Genomic DNA, 19,613 nt, shown 5'->3' on the forward strand with positions numbered 1-19,613 from the left:
TTCACTCAGAATTACCAGACTTGTTTGTTTTATGGTGAAATTTGAAAATTAGCAGTTACTATAAAAATGAGTTTTACTGGGGCCAGAGTGATAGTATAGCAGGTAGAGCATTCTCCCTGGATATAGCCAACCAAAATTTGATCCCCAGTATCTTTTATTGTCCCATGAGCCCTTCCAGGAGTAATCCCTAAATGAAGAGCCAGGAGTAAGCCTTGTACATCACCAAGTGTGGACCACTGTCCCCAAAGTTTTATTTCTATATACCTACAACAAAAATAATATGTAAAGTATTATTTTTAAATAGCTTCAAATATCAGCTACCTAAGCCAGAGAAAAGGCTCCAAAGGCTGAAGTACAAGCTGAATTTGATCCCTCATACTGCATGATGGGCCCTAAGCACTGCCAGAAGTGGTTTTAAAATAGGAGCAAACCAAAATTTAAAATAAAACAAAACATTAGATATCTAATGCAAGTTGTGCCATGTCTCTTCACACAGCCTCATGCAAACAAGGATAAAGAATTAAGGAAAACTATGAAGAGATATACCAGGCTAATCAACTAGATGATTATGGACACATTATCATTATATGTCAGTAAAGGCCATATTTTTCTATACTCTATAATAAAGCAAATGAAACAGTCAATATATCCTACATTTTTTTTTATAAATTTAATGTTATACCAGTTAAAATCAGAAGAGATAAATTTAGATGCTTTGGTAGTAGAAATCGACAAACTGACCATGGTCAGCTTAAAAATTTTTTAAAGTTACATATAGAGGCTAAAGATATAAGGGACAAAAATAGCTAGGTTATTCTTGAACTAGAACAAGTAGGAAAACATAAGATTGTACATCATTTACATTCAAAATACTGCATTTAACCCCTCAATATGTATTGTAGTAGAAACAGAATGTCCTGAAATAGAACATATATTGAGGACATTTGTGTCTATTTCTAACCAAGGAACCACTGCAGAGTAAGAGGTGAGGAAAGACAATCTTTGTACTAAATGCTGCTGTTTAAGAAGAAAACACAGCTAGACTTACCCACAGTAAAGACTTATACACAGTAAACATGAGTCTCTGTTTCCTACATTCCACTATACACAAAGCAACAATTTCAGGTAAATTTAAAATCTCAATTTGCAAGTTAAAAACAGGAAAACTGATGTAACTATGGCAACCACTAATCAGATGTGGCTAATTAAGATGAAACTAATTAAAGTTGGTAACCTTAAAAGTTCGGTTCCCTAGTTTCACAAGCCAAGTTTCACTGCTCGGTAGCACATGTCCTAGAATTAGAAATTTCCAAGATGTTAGAACATTCTCTCAGATTGCAATGTTGCAAAGGTTCCCAAATTTATGTGGCAGGTTGTCCCTGTTTCAGAAACACAATTATCCAGCTTCCCCAACTTACCCAGGGAATCTACCTTTAAGCAAACAGAAAGCATTCACAAATTGCACTGAAGCTACCATAGGTTCCCTTCAACAGTGTAACACCCCTTGGAGTGGTATCACCCATGTTGAAAGAGCGGTTAGAAGCACATCTTCATGACCTTGAGATAGTCCGTGTTTCTTCCTTCTTCCTTCCTTCCTTCCTTCCTTCCTTCCTTCCTTCCTTTCTTCCTTCCTTCCTTCCTTCCGTCCTTCCTTCCTTTTTTCTTTCCTTCCTTTCCTTTCCTTCCTTCCTTCCTTCCTTCCCTTTCTTCCTTCCTTCCTTTCCTTCCTTTCCTTTCCTTCCTTCCTTCCCTTTCTTCCTTCCTTCCTTTCCTTCCTTCCATCCTTCCTTCCTTCCTTCCCTTTTCTCCTTCCTTCCTTCCTTCCTTCTTCCTTTCTTCCACTGTTCTTTCAACATATTACATTTTCTTCTAAGGTTAAAAATGAGGGCTAGAGAGATGGTACAGGTGTGAAGACACTTTCCTTGCATGCTCCTGACTACAGTTCCATACCTGGTTCCCCGAGCAATGCCAGGTGCAACCCTGAAGCCCCTTCCCACCAAATCTTTCTGCAGTGGTCCAGATAATCAACAAATTGCTAGGATCAAGCAGCATCATAACAATGCATCCCTGGGCCCTTAAATATTTAGCCTGATGGGCCTAGAATCCCCAGGAATGGGGACCCTAGACCTTCTGAGCACTACTTCGACCTCCTCCCCTTAAATAGTTAAAGATCAGAGATGTGGCACCATGGTAGGTTCATTCATAAGATCTTTAATTCAATCTATAACATAAAAAGCCCAAATAAATGGTTAGGAATAATACTAAGGAAACTATTGGTAAATTGGATAGCATTAAAATTAGGCACTTCTGGAGTCAGCAGGATATGTACAGTGGGTAGGGCATTTGTTTTGCATGCAGCCAAATGAGATTCAATCCCTAGTATCCCATAATGTCCCCTGAGCACTGCCAGGAGTAATTCCTTAGTGCAGAGCCAGGAATTAATATTGCAGAGTATGTCTCCAAAACAAAACAAATGAATAAATAAATATATAAAATTGGGCACTACTTAATCTCTGAAGAAATACAAGTCAAACAATGGAAACTCATAGATACACTGGGTCTTAATGCTGCAAATTCAAGGGTTTCCTTGAGACAGGAGTGGACTTAGTCCCCAACAGCCAAAGATTGGCAGCCACATTCACACCCCACAGTTGACACCATGCAAATGGCCCAAAGTCACTGTTCCACTACTAATCTCTGCAGAGACACCAAACTGATGAAACTACCAGGTACACTAGTTTGGAGACTGAAAACTCTGGGGTCTTTTCAGAGTGGGGGCAGGTAGCCCCTCAAACTTCCTGTATGGCTGAATGCCCCAGAAACCACATTCACATTCCACAGCTGTTGCATGTAAACAGCAGCCAGCTTCATCACTTCATGACTAATATCAGGATAGTCAAGCCTCTGAAATTAGCAAAAAAAAAAAAAAAAAAAAAAAAAGCTCAGTTAATCCGCAAACAATGACTTAGTAAACCCATTGTGAGATATAACAGTTTTCACAAATTTTCTTTTACTTAAGTATTTTTGAAAATTCTATTAGCCATTTTGTTGTAGCAGGCAGGCACAAGTTTGCAAGCCTGGGAACTCCATTCATCTGTCCTGTGTTTTGTAACCCACCCAGGCCAATGACTGAGTCCATCTCATGTCGTCTATCCTCTACAACCAAAACTACTTGAATGCTAACTCTGTGCAAAAATAGCACTACACATATCTCTTACATTGGGGGTAGGTGGCCCTGCTTCATCATTGACCCTTATGATTCCCTTTAGGGACACCAATATGACCACACTTCAGGTACGCCAATTTGGGGGTTAATATCACCAGGGCATTTTAGAGTGAATTTAGGCATCTTCATATCTTCATATCTTCCTTCTTTCAGATGCCTGGCAACTGAGTACATGCCCCTAAAAGTCAGAGTATCAGTAATAGTGCTCTGAATTTCTGGACTAAAAAAAATAACATCTCTAAAGTAACACCTCCAATTTAATATAATGAACAGTTAGCCATAAGAACTTACTAAACCTACCATTATATTAATGATTTCATTGTAGATACAATAATTTTCACAAATGTGCTTATATAGTTTTTCTTTGTTCTTTTTTTTTCTTCTCTTCCATTTTATTTTTTTATTTCTATTTTTCAATAACTTTGCTTTAAGTTATCTGGAAACAAATGTTTTAGAATCAACTATTTCATCTATGAAATAGATACATTTTCTTTTAATACATTTACAAAAAATTTAAAATCTGTTGCAATATTATTTTTTATAGTAAAAACTGAAATTATTACTGTTGAGATTAGGCACAAGGTAAGGATGTTTAGTCTCCACTTTCATTCAATATTGTACTAGAAGTCCTAGCAACAGCAATCAGGAAGAAAAGAAACATTAAAGGGATTCAAACAGAAAAAGCAAAAGTCAAATTATCTCTATTTGCTGATGACATGAGGATATATATCAAAAACCCTAAAGTTTCCACACAGAAAAAGTTTCTTTAAATAATAAACCTATACTGTAAAGCTATAGTAATCAAAAAGCATGGTATTGGAATAAGGAGATATTCTGGTCAGAACAAAATACCCAATCAAATACATATACATATATATGTATACCAACTTTTTACAAATCTGTGAACATAAAATGGAATAAATGTATCCTCTTCAACAAATGGTGTTCAGAAAATTGAATAGTCATGAGTAATAAATAAAAGCTGGATCTATTTCACACCTTACACAAAAATCAACTCACAGTGAATCAGACCTTGAGATCAGAAATGAATCTATAAAGTAACTGAAGAAAATATAGGCAGAATGCTCTAATATCACATCAAAAACTGGGGAGAGAAAATGAACAAACGCCTCTCAGGCAAACTAATATATGGCCAAGAGGCATGTGAAAAAAATCCCATCAATATTAATTATTAGAGAAATAAAAATCAAAACATTGAGATATCTTACACCAGTGAAAATGGTACATATTAAAATGGAAACAATCAGTGATGGCAAGGATGTGATGAAAAGAACTCTCAGGGCTAGAGTGATAGCACAGCATTAGGCTGTTTGACTTGCAGGCTGAAGACTTGGGAAGGACCCAAGTTCAATTCCCGGCACCCCATATGGTCCCTGCTCATATGGTCCATATGAGCCTGCCAGCAGCAATTTCTGAGTGCAGAGCCAGGAATAATCCCTAAGCACTACTGTGTGTGGCCCAAAAACAAACAGAAAAAGAAAAAGAACTCTCATCCACTGCTGGTGGGAATGTTACCTGATCCAACTCCTATGAAACAGTATGGAGGGTTCTCAGTAAACTCAGAATTGAGCTGCCATGTAATCCAACAATTCCACTCTTGGGTACCTGTCCCTATGATAAAAAAAATTATTCTAAAGGATATATACATAACATTACTCGTTGTAGCACTCGTTGCAATAGATACGATTTGAAATCAGGGCTGGAGAGATAGCACAGTGGTAGGGTGTTTGCCTTAGACCATGAAGGACGTTGGGTTCGAATCCCGGCATCCCATATGATCCCCCGAGCCTGCCAGGAGCTATTTCTGAGGGTAGAGCCAGGAGTAACCCATGAGCGCTGCCGGGTGTGACCCAAAAACCAAAAAAAAAAAAAAAAAAAAAAGATTTGGATGTCCAATGATAAATAAGTAGATCATAAAAATGCTGTGTATATATATATACATATACACACAATATTTTTATTTTTTGTTTTTAATTTTTATTGTGATCAAAATGAATACAAGTCTTTCACAGTAATATTTAAGGTACATAGTGACAAAGGATTAGGGTCATTCCCACCACCAGTATTGTCCTCCCTCTACCTCCGTTCCCAGCATGCATCCTGCATCCCATATCTCCCCTCTTTGCCCCATGGACTACTAGTGTAAGAGGTCTCCTTTGTGTATAGCTTGTTGTAGAAAAGGTATCGATTCTAGTGTCACTGACTTTGGTTTTAGTGCTTAAGTTTGATCATTTTTAATTTCCACTCAATGTCTATACGACTGGTTGTTCTGGTACCATCCATTTATTTCCCCTCGTTATGAATGAGAGCAAGATGATTTAAGTTCTGTGGTTATGTTGAAAAAAGAAAAGAAATAAGAGGAAAGAAATGCTGGGGGAATCCTTTTAGAGGCTATAAATATCAATTCAGAAGAAGAAAGGAAAAAATAAAAAATAAAAAAACAAAACAAAAACAAAAACAAAAAAGCAAGCATGACAAAAATCACAGCAGCACTGCTGGGAGTCATTCTGAAGACTCCAGAAGGCCAAATCACAGTTCTAAATTCAACACCCTCCCCGACTATTTCTAATGACATAAAAGGGGCATGTATATCTCCTTTGAATATCTTAAATGTATTCCCTTTACCGCTATAACTCTTATTGAATGCCCTCTTATACAGTGAACAATTTTGCCCACTGTTTATTGTTTTTGCTTTTTGTTTTTCTCTTTGTGATCTGTTCAATAAGGAATTCTGGTAGAAGTGTCTTTCACTTTAGAATTCATGTTAGAACCAAGTTAAGGGGATTGTTGGACTTGTACCCTCAGCCCACAGAGGCACCAGTAATACCTGTAGCATTGCTCCTCTTTGCACATTAAAATGGGAAAATATTACAAATGCAAACAAGTTCTTATCTAATAGAGATAAGAAAACATATTTTGAAATGCAGTTTGGCCTATACCCTGAACATTGGCATAACGACTTGGCTCAGATCTCAGAAGAATGGGCATTGCCCATACACCCCTGAACCACTGACCATCTACAGAAACAACCACAATTGTCTATAACATCACTAGGAAGCAAACCTCTACCAGGGAAGACACTACTGCTACCCTGGCAGTGACTTCCTCCAAAGAGTGTTCTCTTAACATCCATACGACTCAGCAACAGCAACAACTTGCTTGCAGGGCAGGACACTTCGCATCTAATGGTGAGGTGAAACTAGAGGACGCGCCACATCATCCTGACTTCAATGAAGGAAATGCACAGAAACCAAAATCTTTAACTACAGAAACCTGACACCAACAGCAGCTAATGTGCGAAAAAAATTCACCTGGACTACAGAGAATGGCTCAGTGGTTGGACAGCCTAGTATGCCTGGAACCCAGAGTCAGTCTTATGCCAGAAAACTTCAGGGATAAGGTCTCCTTGTATTTAGGCCAAGGCTTTTTTCTTTCCATTTTCCCCATATTTTGCTGGGCCTATGCAAACAACAATTGCCACTCTCACACCGTTATTACTGTATTTTTTTTTAAATCTTATCCTTACAAAAAAGAAGAGCTTACCAAACTTTCTGCTGGTGCTTTAATGAATTCATTGTGATTCAATAATTTTCAAAAATATACTTGCTACTGAATTTTTTCTTCTTTCCTTTCTCTTCCATCTCTTTAGTTTTTCTTTCAATTTTTTATTTTTCTAAAATTATGTTGCTTTTGTTCTTCCTAAAACCAATATATTATGATCAGTTATGTCAACTATGTAATGCACTTTCTTTAAATAAATTAAACATGAAAAAAGAAAAAGGAATAATTTAAAAAACACAGCAGCAGTATCAGCATAAAAAAAAATCATCACCAAAACCACAACCACAAGAAAGAAAAGAAAAAACACACGAATGGTTGGTGTGGCAAGGATTTGTGGGGATTTTTTGTTTTCTTTTTTTTTTCCATATAAAAAATATGGAACGCTTCACGAATTTGCGTGTCATCCTTGCGCAGGGGTCATGCTAATCTTCTCTATATCGTTCCAATTTTAGTATATGTGCTGCCGAAGCGAGCACGATTTTTTGTTTTCTTTGTTTTGTTTTGTTTTTTCTTTTTTGCACCATTCCTGGAGGTACTGCAATGCCAGATTGATGCTTGGAATGGACGGAGCAAGCTCCTATTCCAGTTCCTAGTGCCAAAAATCCATTTAATATATTGTCATCAGATAGACAACGTATCAGATATTAAACTGATAAGAACAGATACTATACTTGATCTTAGCCAAAAGGCTGAGAAGCGATCTTTTCTTTGTTTTTTTTTCAAAGGCACAATAAATATTGGGGAAGTTAGAGGGAATTCCCTTGGCCTTGGAGGTACAAAGTTTTTCTACCCTTGAAGCATACTGACATGGGAGCAACTACAGACTCCATACACACTCATTATTGAACCCCAAGATCTTTTTATGGTGCTTGGAAACTTTCTGCTTAGTTGTGGATAACAAAATCAGTCCTCTGTAGCTAGAGATCTTGGTATTTCAACAGGTCATAGGACAACCTCTAGGATAGAGTCTTTCATTATGGTTCTAGATATCTATTCCATCATGTTTGTTGTAGTAGGTCTTTTGTAATTAGTGATCTTGGTTTTTGCACAGATCTTAGGTCAAAGTCAAGGATAGAGTCTTTCCTTATGGCACCAGAAGTTCTGCTCAAATTCAGAACTCTGGGATTAGAGATCTTGTTTTTTGTATCAATCCTAGGCCGAACTATAGGCTGGGATCTTTCTTATGGTCCCAGAAAAACTTCTGCCCAGTCAAGGTTGTCATAGTCTGTCTTCTGTAGTTAGTGATCCTGGTTTTTTCACAGATCAAAGGATGGAATGTCTTCTGATTTATCTTCCCATTAGATGATGAGATAGGGTAACCTTTCTTGGATCAAGTTTTTCCTGTTTCCTCATTATCAGGTTGTTATATCAACCTGTTGCAAATTGGTGCCAAAGCAGTATTAGGGATTTTCCAGGGGGAGTTTGGTTCCTGGTGCTGTTGTAGGGAGCTGTGCCAGATCTTCATTTGGAATCTGGAGTTCAGGGTTGGATGGTCACTATTCAATCATATGGAGCCAGGTCCTCATGACATGATACACACAATATTATTATGGAGTATTACATAGCTGTAAGGAATGATGCAATTAGCAACTTACTGCAACATGGATGGAACTGGATATCAGTTTAAATAAATAAACAAGAATAGGAGGGATAAACACAGAATGATATAACTTATATATAGTATTTAGGACAATTGTATGAGGGAATTTAAATGGTTTCAGTGGGCCTGAATAATAATCCTTGTTCTCTAAGAATAGGGAGGAGAAGAAAATATAGTTGAGGAAAGTGGGAGAAAAACTGGTGAGAAATAACAGGGGCAGGGGTCAAGGGGATTCAGGTACATCACTGGGTTAATGAAGGACAGAGCAAAATATCCAAATCACAGAGTCAGCAATACTGAAATCATGAGACAAAAACTTTAACACCTAAACTTTAAAAGGTTCCTGTCAAGATGGCAAACTTGGGGTGGGAGAGGAGAGCAGGGCTGGGAACTTGTGAACACTGGTGGAGAGAAATTGACACTGGTCGTGGGATCAGTGCTGGAACATTACATGTCTATAATTCAACTATGAATGACTATAAAAAGTGTGCTTTAGGGGTCTGAGTGGTAGCACAGCGGTAGTCTGTTTGCCTTGAACATGAATGACCTGGATGTACCTGGATTTTAAATAAATATATAAATAAAAAGGGGGCAGAGATATAGCACAATGGTAGGGCATTTGCCTTGCACGATGCCAACCCAGGAAGAACCCAGGATCGATCCCCAGCATCTCATATGGTTCCCAAGCCTTCCAGAAGTAATTTCTGAGCACAGAGCCAGGAGTAACCCCTGACCACCGCTGGATGTGGCACCCCCAAGTGCTTTAATAAAATTAAGTGTTGAAAAAAGAGCGATAAATGTTTCTACAGACTATGAGTTTCTATTTTTATGAACTTGTTTTCAAGTGAAAATTCAAAGTGGAGAAGAATGTGTACTATATGTTCTATATTTAAAATCAGAATATAAATGTAATCATGTATATGATATATAAAAAAGAACTAGTAGGATAGAGAAATAGCTTAAAGGGCTGAACTTATGCTTTATATAGAGGCCCAGCTTCAATTTCTGGCACTGTCTGGTCCCCCAAGCCAGGGAATTGGGAGCAACCACCCAGCACAGAGCCCATAGTGACCCCTAGCATCCTTGGGTGTGTTCCCCACTCCAGGCCAAAGAGAAAGAAATGATGAAATAAGGAATCATACTATGATTATTTGTGTAAATAAAGGGTAATAAGTGTAGAGGAATGGGGAAGTAGATGCTGGTGCCCTAAATGCAGTGTCTTACAAGTTTCCTTTGTAATGTGTAAATATTTTACATGGATATATGAGAAAATTTAAAAAGTAAATTCTAAATATTAAAGCTAATTTAAACAAATAAAACTAAGTCTATATTTAGCTAGTTATTTAGCTAAAAAAGACAAACAATTCAAACACTTTAGAACACAGGATTTTATTGTATAACTTAATTGGGATATACTGCTAAAATAAAATGAATGGCCTAAATATTGTTGCTGTAGTGCTAGTATTGTTTTCTGACTCTGTTGTTTGAATGGCTTAGAATGACATGAAATTACATTGTATAAATTAAAACTAAGAATTTTGGTATAAGAGAAAGAAGAAAGCTTGATTAAATTAAGTATGTTACACATTGCTGAATTTGAAATTGAAAGTTTAATATCAACTTAAGATGCACAGGTCTGGCATGCAGAGATCCTGAATCAATCCCTGCACTCCAAAGTCCCCTGAGAATTTCTTGGGAACAGCTTGTAAGAAATAATCTGGGACTAGCCCCAGAGCACAAGCAGGAATGACCAGAACACACACACACACACACACACACACACACACACACACCACAACAACAACAAAAATAAAAAGAATTATCTTTTACCCTGTGATGGTAAAGATGCAGAAACACTAATTTGACCCTGGAGATTTATATACAATGGTTGTCCTGACCATATCTTTAAACGTCATCATCTATCAAAAGAACAATTGAGGGCCTGAAGCAATAGCACAGCATGTTGAGTGTTGCCTTGCAAGTGGTGGACCTGGGTCTGATCTCCAGTATCACATATGGTCCCCCAAGTCTGCCAGGAGTCTATTCTGAGCACAGGGCCAGGAATCACCCCTGAGTGCTGCTGGTGTAGACAAAACAAACAAATAAAACAAGTGGAGAATCCTTGGAGAATAATTAGTTCCAAGTCTGAGATAGGATATTTACCAAATCAACTATATTTGTCATACTGAAAAACAGTACTCTTTCTAAAATGAGTGAAATGGGGCTATTATTTCAAGGAAAAACTACTTAGTACCAGTTATGAATGGAAGAATGTGAAATTTCTGGGGCCAGAGAGAGGTAGTACAGTGTTTAAGGAGCCTGTTTAGCACGCAACAAACCTGATGGGGGGATAACTTTCCAGCATCCAATATGGTTCCCTGAGCATGTCTAGGAGTGATTCCTGAGTGCAGAGTCAAGAATAATCCCTGAGGGCCCAGAGAGATAGCACAGCGGCGTTTGCCTTGCAAGCAGCCGATCCAGGACCAAAGGTGGTTGGTTCGAATCCCGGTGTCCCATATGGTCCCCCGTGCCTGCCAGGAGCTATTTCTGAGCAGACAGCCAGGAGTAACCCCTGAGCACCACCGGGTGTGGCCCAAAAACAAAAACAAATAAAAAAAAAAGAATAATCCCTGAGTACATTTGGGAGTGGCCCAATAATGAAAAAGAAAAGAAAAAATGTAAGATTTCATGTGAGAATTATCATTTTGAAAAACCTGGTTTACTACTGTGTGTTAGTAGTTTCTCAATACTAAAAACCTGACTAATGAAACTGGTAGCACTATTAAAAGATATGATCTTTTGTTATTGTATAATAAAATGTATACAACTTTGGAAGTGTTGCATCCGCAAGTTGAATGAGTCAGTATTTTTTAATTAACTAATAAACCTAATTTTAAAAGCATAGAATGGAAATGAGAAGTGAATAGTATTATCACTTTGGTGGCCACTGATTTAGCTAGGTCAGTACTCAATGCAATGTAGTAATATTGCATTAAAAAAATTGCAAGTCTAGAACTCTAAAATAGAGAGATATCTCAATGGGCTGAAGCACCTTCTTTGCCTGAAGGAAGCCTGGGTTCAATCCCTTGCACCACCTGGTACCCTAAGCACTTCTAGGAATGATTCCCAAGCACATGGTAGGAAGAGCACTTGAGCACTGGAACAAAGAATATTCCTAAAGAAAATTAAAAAAAAATATTTCTAAGCATTGTTGGGTGAGGCAGAGAGAGAGAGAGAGAGAGAGAGAGAGAGAGAGAGAGATACTAGTACAAACCACACTAATGATAAAAGTGTCAGAGAGTAGAATACTAGTACTCCAAAATATTTAAGCACCGCTCATAGGAAAATAGTCAATTAATTTGGGAAAGTGTTGGCAGGATCTGTTAAGGCTAAGCATATACCTTATCACAAAGTGATTTCCACTACAAAGTATACAGCCAACAGAAATGCAAATATCTGTGTACCTTAAAGATAGAAGGAAAATTTCAGAACATAACTATTTTTTATTCTGATGCTGAATGCATAACCTACAGTGCTGAGGGTATACTACAAGTTTGATGGACAGGGGTCACTGCCAGTGGTTCTTGAGGGTTCTGTCAGTGCTAGGGATCAAACCTGACCTGTGAGCAAATCATATGTTCCAGTTCTTTGAGCCATTTCTCCAGCCCCAAGACATAATTACCCTTAACAGTAAAAATGTAAACATAAAAAAGTTTCATATACTGGGAAAATTGGATAGAAGGAGGTTGACACAGTTGGTGGGATTGGCCCTGATTAATTGTATTATCTGAAACCCAATGATGAAGGACTTTGTAAACCACAATGGTTTCAATAAGATAAAATTTAAATTAAATTATATTAAACAAAAATGTCCCATCAATAGAAAATGATGTAAATACAGAAAACCAATAAACAGAAATAACAAAAACCAAATAAAATGAAAAGCAAATATTTAAAAATGAAAATCTTCAAGGGGCCAGAGCTTTTGGATAGGGCTTTTGCTCTGCAGCAGCCAACCTGAATTCCATCCAGGGTATCCCATGTAGTCCCCAAGCCTGCCAGGAGAAATTTCTGCCAGGTGTGACCCAAAAACAAAAACAAAATGATCCTCAAAAACTTCATTATTGAGCAAAACTGATATAATGAATAAACTACTTACTAAGGAAAATGAAATGTGACAATAACAAATATGAGGGAAATACCACTCCAGATTCTGCTGGTGTTTAGAGATAGCAAGAGGACATTACAAAGAAGTTCATGCCAAAATGTTTAAAAGTTTAGATGAAATTAACATCTAGGCCAGGGGCTGGAGAGATAACATTGAGGTAGAGTGTTTGCCTTCCATCCAGAAGGATGGTGGTTGGAATCCCGGCATCCCATATGGTCCCCCGAGCCTGCCAGGAGCAATTTCTGAGCATAGAGCCAGGAGTAACCCCTAGCGCTGGTGGGTGTTTTATTTATATTTATATATATATATATATATATATATATATATATATATATATAAAGATATTTGCCTTGCAAACTACTCACCAGGGTTTGATCCCTAGCACCACATATTCCAAGCACCTCTAGGAGTGATCCTTGAGCACAAAACCTGGAGTAAGATCTGAGCTCCACTGATATAGCCCCCAAAAAATAGAAAATAAATTAATCTGTCTGGACAAACAAAATTTACATATATAAAATATATTTAAAGAAATAATTGTTACAAATAGAACTTTGTTGCTCTGGTTTCATGATTTAAGAATTATCAACAGGGCCAGGGAGATGGTTTCAAGGGCGAAAGTGTATGCTCTGCATCTAAGAGTTCCAGGTTTTATTCTCAGAATTAAATCAGAAGTATTCTAAACCCTAGTACCACTGAATGTGACTCAAAACAAATAAACAAGCAGTGAAAAACTTTCCCACAAAGAGAAAGCGATGAGAGTGTATTAGTGAATTCTTCCAAATATTCAAGAAAGTAATATACTCATCTCATCTTAACAAATATGTACAGAGGATACAAAAAAGGAGGGGTAACTTACTACTTTATTTAATAGATCCAGTGTAGCTTGGATAACAAGCCCATGTATGAAAGGAAAAGCACAAACCAATCTCAAAGAACGATGCAAAGATTCACTGTCAAGATATATTGATTGGCTGTTTCTATTTTGTCTGAACAGCACTTTAGTTCTTAGCAAAACAGCTGTCATCTTTGCTTAGAGATTCTAAGGAATAAGCATTATGTGCCCTAATTCAGACTACATTTTTGAGGGAATGTCATTTGTGCTCTGCTATGAAAACAGTGGATGTCTAGAGGGTAAGCAGATGGCTCTAGAAACAGCTCAGAATTTGGAATGGGGGAAAAGGCTCTCCTTTTCTCAGCAACATAGATAATGTGGGATTTCATATTGGTAATGAGATTAGATGTTCCAGATGAAGATAAAATGACATTTAGTGCTAATAGCTTGTGAAAGAAATTATTTTCCAAATTGTTTCTTTCCTAAGTTTAGTATAAAAGAGATATGGAATGTATTTATATCCTGACTCCTGGGTCTGCTTAGGGTTTACTTCTGTACTTAAGGGACCCTATGCAGTACTGGAAATCAAACTTGGGTCAGCTACTTGGAAGGCAAGTGCCTTAACCTCTGTATTATTACCTAGCCCTAATTTTAGTTTTTTGGGTTTTTTTAAATTTTTTTATTTTTAATTATGAGAACAATGATGCAAAGAAAGAGGACAAGATAAAGTTACAGTGGAAGGACAATCACCCATAAACATATTTTCAGAAGAAATCCCCTTGCTGACGCCTAGATTTTGAGCTTATAGTCAAAGAACATTAAGAAAAATAAAACAGAACCCATGTACAATTACTTTGTCCACAAGTCCCCAGATTGTAGTACATTATAACATTTCTTAGCAGTACACAAAGCAATCTAAAGCCATGAAATTTGTGACTCCTTAACCATTGAAGGCATAGTATTTGTTTACATTTTCATGCACATGCATATTAGTTTGTTAACATCAAAAGTTTAAGTGTTGTTTTTTTTAAGGTTTAGAGTCAAAGGAGCACAGTAAAAAGGTGTTAGAGTGGCAAATATTGTTTGCATAGGCCCACCAAAATATGGGGGACATGGAAAGGAAAAGCCTTGGCTTTTCCCTACCCCTGAAGTTTCCTGGCATAAGACCAACTTTAGCCTCTGGGCAAACTAGTTTGTTCAATCCAAGTCATTGTCTGTAGTGCCAATACAGTTTTATTTTTTCACACAGTCTCTATTGTTAGCATCAGGTTTCTGTATTAATGATCCTGGAATATGCATATCCTACATTAAAGTCAGGCTGGTGTGGAGCATCCTCTCGTTTCACCTCACAATTAAAGGACAATGCAGAAAGCTCTGTCCAGTAAGCAGGTCATTGTTGTTGTTAAGTCTTCTCAGTGTTAAGGGAAGTCTCTTTTGAGTAGGTCGATGTCAGAGCAGTGGTAGGATCTTCCCTGGTAGAGGATTGCTTCCAGGTGATGTTATAGACAACCTTGGATGTTTCATAGATGGCTTCCCTAGATCAGGGGTGAATGGAGAATGCCCATTCTTCTGAGGCCTGTGCCAGGTCATTATGCCAATGTTCAGGGTGTAAGGTCCCATTGCACTACAAGATTTGTGTGTTCCCGTCTCTATTAGATAAGAACTTATTTGTATGTATAGTATTTTCCCATTTTAATGTACCTATGCAAACAATAAATAAAGCCATGTGGCATTATCAGTGCATATGGGGGCGTAAGAACATGTCCAACAATACCCGTGACTTGGTTCAAACATAAGAATTAAACTGAGGGACTCTTTCACCAAATTCCCTATTGAACAGTTCACAAAGAGAAGAAAAGATAAAAAAAAATGGGGAAAATTGACACTGTATAAGACAATATTTAGCAAGAGCTATAGCTGTCAAAGAAAACACACATAAAATGTTGAAAAGACTATATGTCCATTTTATTTTATTTTACTTTTTTTTGGTTTTTGGGCCACACCCGGTGATGCTCAGGGGTTACTCATGGCTATGCGCTCAGAAGTCGCTTCTGGCTTGGGGGACCATATAGGACGCCGGGGGATTGAACCACAGTCCATCCAAGGCTAGCGCAGGCAAGGCAGGCAGCTTACCTCTAGCGCCACCACCCGGCCCCTATATGTTCATTTTATTGAATTTTTTCTTTATTTAAACATCTTGATTACAAATATGATTGTGATTAGGTTTAAGTCATGTAAAGAACACCTCCCTGAACCAGTGCAACATTCCCACCACCAATGTCCCAAATCTCCCTCCATCCCATCCCCCCCCCACCTGTACTCTAGACAGGCTTTCCAGTTCCCTCATTCATTTACATGATTACGGTAGTTCTCAGTGTAGTTATTTCTATAACTGCACTCACCACTCTTTGTGGTGAGCTTCTTGAAGTAAGCTGAAAGTTCCAGCCCTCCTCTCATTGTCTCTAAGAATTGTTGCAAAAAATGACTTTTATTTTTCTTAAAACCCATAGATGAGTGAGACTATTCTGTGCCTCTCTCTCTCCCTCTGACTTATTTCAGTCAGCATGATAGATTCCATGTACATCCATGTATAGGAAAATTTCATGACTTCATCTTTCCTGACGGCTGCATAATATTCCATTGTGTATATGTACCACAGTTTCTTTAGCCATTCGTCTGTTGAAGGGCATCTTGGTTGTTTCCAGACCCTGGCTATTGTGTATAGTGCTGCAATAAATATAGGTGTGAGGAAGGGGTTTTTGTATTGTATTCTTGTGTTCTTAGGGTATATCCCTAGGAGTGAAATAGTTGAGTCGAATGGGAGCTCAATTTCCAGTTTTTGGAGGAATTTCCATATTGCTTTCCATAGAGGTTGGACTAGACAGCATTCCCACCAGTAGTGGTTAAGAGTTCCTTTCTCTCCACATCCCTGCCAGCACTGACTGTTCTCATTCTTTGCGATGTGTGCCAATCTCTGTGGTGTGAAATGGTATCTCATTGTTGTTTTGATTTACATCTCCCTGATGATCAGTGATGAGGAGCATTTTTTCATGTGCCTTTTGGCCATTTGTATTTCTTTTTTATCAAAGTGTCTGTTTATTTCTTCTCCCCATTTTTTGATAGGATTAGATACATGTCCATTTTATGCCTTTTGAAATAGGTGGGGGAGTGTTAACTCCAGTGCATCACTTTGGTCTGTGACTTAGGACTCTGCAGTACTGAAGTTAAAAAGGGTAAATGTGGAGTAATGATGGTAGGGGTGAGAGAGTTAAAGAGAAAAATGAGCTTTTGTAGGGGTATGCGAAAGGGCAGAGTACAAAATGAACATTCTGCATACACAAAAACATAACTCAAGGATAGGGAGTACTATTAATGTATCTTGTGTGTGCGGGGGTGCTAGCCCCCATGCAGTTTTGAACATATGACTGGTAAGAAATTACTAGTGACTGCTTTAGTGCAACCGAGCAATTCTCAGCACCCACAAGTTAAGCCTAGGGTAACCTTCAAGCTCCTCCAAGGGACCCACCTCACTGGCTTGCCCAGGCATGTCCAATTTTAGTTTTTAAGAATAATTTTTCTATTAAATTATTTTATTCCCATAGTATTTTAGTCAGAATCCTAGACTGTGATACATATTCACCTGATATTTTGCCAAATATTATTTCTGACATTCATAGTAAATGCATTTGAGCAATGTAAGAAAAAAACCTTTTTAGCAATTTAGTCTACCTTCATTTCAAGCCAGCTAAGTGTATTTCGTCTCTGAAATATTGTTTGCCTCTAGCTGCAAATATCTAAGTTAACAAGAATCAATAAGGTCATTATCTTTATCAATCTGTCAAAACTTTCCCACTAATACATTTCCCAGATGTTGCATTTCCCTTCAATACACTCAAAGTTATGATGCTCTTTTCACTTTTGTATTATTAGTTTGTGGTTTCTTCACTATTCATCAAATACAGTATTTGTACATGTATAAACATCCACATGTTTTTATATGAATATATTTTTCACATGCTACATAAGCTTCCTTAGTTAAAATACCCAAAGCTTTCTACAGTGTGGTTATCGGCTTCAAAAGTGAAAAAAGTCATAAGGAAACATCTAATTAACCTATGGGAAAATTTAATCAAGAAATCCATGTTAACAAAGACTCTTAGAACACCAAAAACATTCTAGCTCTCTGTTAATAAAGACCACCAAGAAAAGAAAATTTCTTTTAAATTTATTTTACAATATATATTTACATTATGTTTTACAATATATGAAGTGTCAATATACACACTTGACATATTCTAGGATAATAAGAACTTTTAATTACAGGACAATAATGTGCTTTAACTGCATTTTATCTAAAAAAAAACTCAATGCCAAAAATTTTAACTGCTGAAGAATTTATCTTTTTAGATATTACTCTGAAAAAAAATTAAATTGCGGGCCCGGAGAGATAGCACAGTGGCGTTTGCCTTGCAAGCAGCCGATCCAGGACCAAAGGTGGTTGGTTTGAATCCCAGTGTCCCATATGGTCCCCCGTGCCTGCCAGGAGCTATTTCTGAGCAGACAGCCAGGAGTAACCCCTGAGCACCGCCGGGTGTGACCCAAAAACCAAAAAAAAAAAAAAATTAAATTGCGGGCCCTCGAGGTGGCAATAGAAGTAAGGTGTCTGCCTTGCAAGCACTAACTAAGAAAGAATCGTGGTTCGATCCCCTGGCATTCCATATGGTCCCCCCAAGCCAGGGGCAATTTCTGAGTGCTTATCCAGGAGTAACCCCTGAGCATCAAACAGGTGTAGCCAGAAAAAACAAAAAAAAATTTTTTTTGAATTGCTTATTTTTTGAGGTCCACTTGATCACTGCCAAGAATAAACCCTGAGCACCACTGGGTGTGGCAAAAATACTTTGCTGTTGCTCTTTCTTCGAGACCACACCTAGTAGCGCTCAGGGACTACTCATAGTGGTAATCAGGGGAACATAATGTACTAAGGATTAGCCCTGGGCTCCCACATATAAAGCATGTGCTCCAGCCCTTTGAGTCAATCTCCCATCCCTAATTAATAATCTTAAACAGGGGGGTGGAGTGATAGCAGAGTAAGTAGGGGTTTGCCTTTCAAATGGCTGACCCAAATTTGATCCCTTGTATTCCAAAAGGTCCGAGCCAGTCAGGAGTGATTTTTGAGTGCAGAGCCAGGGATAAGCCTTCAGTACCAACAGGTGTGGCCTAAAAATCAAAATTAAAAAAAAGAGTCTCAAACAAAAATAAGACAAGACACATGTTGTCTACTGAATATACAGATATATATTTAATCACTTTTGTTTATCAGCAGAATATACAAAAATATGTTTTCTGGATTTCTTAAACTTACCAATTTTATCATTTTAAGCTATGCAAACATACTCCCTGAACTAGAATTAAGGGAGAGTTTAGAATTTGAACTAAATCAAAAATGTATATGCATCAATATGATTCTCATACACACAGTTAAAATAATTATAAAATTGCATGTTTTGACAAATTAAAAATGTTTGGGGACTGTACATATAGTATAGGAGTTTGTCTTGCATGCAGATGACTTGAGTTCAAGCCCCAGCAACAAATATGGCCCCCTAGAACACTGCCAGGAATGGCCACAGAGCTCAATGCCAGGAATAACCTTCAAGCACTGCTGGTTGTGGCCTTCTCCCAAAGAAACTTTTGCTCCCTCCCTTCTGATAGTTGTTTTGTGCTAACCTGGGATTGCATTCAGTCTCACGGGGGAGTTGTATAGTTTAGTTGCTTGTGCCTAGAGCTCACACTTTGTGTAGGGAGGTTTCACAAACTACTGTAGCTGGGATTACACTCTGTCTGGAGGTGGTACTAGGGAACAAACTCGTGGCAGGTTCTCTACCATTGAGCCACATGTTCAGGTGCTGAAACTTTGTGCTTTCCAAAGAATTTTTGTTCGATAAAATTCAAGTAATAAATATTTTGTTTCTAGAATTATATAGTTGTTATTAAAGATTTTAGTAGACACTGTGGTAAACATTTTTTAAAGAATCAAAGTTGAGGGGCTGGAGAAATAATACAGCAGGCAAGCTATGTAATCTTGCATGCAACCAACTCAGATTTGAACCCTAACACACCATATGGTCCCCTAAGTCCTTATAGGAGTGTTCCATGAGCACAAAGCCAGAAGTAAGCCCTGAGCATCATCAGGTATGGCCCA

General features: G+C 37.8%; 1 protein-coding gene, 2 non-coding genes and 1 pseudogene across 6 annotated transcripts in view; all 4 read right to left on the reverse strand.

Annotated features, from left to right (window-relative positions):
- Positions 1-19,613, reverse strand: part of LOC126027836 (protocadherin alpha-C2) — a 207,957-nt gene that overhangs the window by 107,812 nt on the left and 80,532 nt on the right. The gene's annotated exons all lie outside the window — the stretch shown is intronic.
- LOC126027496 (protocadherin alpha-C1-like) overlaps positions 1-19,613 on the reverse strand; it is a 63,273-nt pseudogene that overhangs the window by 36,265 nt on the left and 7,395 nt on the right.
- LOC126028996 (U6 spliceosomal RNA) lies at positions 7,178-7,284 on the reverse strand. Its single transcript, XR_007502659.1, has one exon. It is a non-coding gene; the product is annotated as a U6 spliceosomal RNA (small nuclear RNA).
- On the reverse strand, positions 7,319-7,509 carry LOC126028906 (U2 spliceosomal RNA). The gene has a single exon (XR_007502590.1). It is a non-coding gene; the product is annotated as a U2 spliceosomal RNA (small nuclear RNA).

Source organism: Suncus etruscus, chromosome 14 (genome assembly GCF_024139225.1).
Source record: "Suncus etruscus isolate mSunEtr1 chromosome 14, mSunEtr1.pri.cur, whole genome shotgun sequence".
Classification (NCBI taxonomy): Eukaryota; Metazoa; Chordata; class Mammalia; order Eulipotyphla; family Soricidae; genus Suncus; species Suncus etruscus.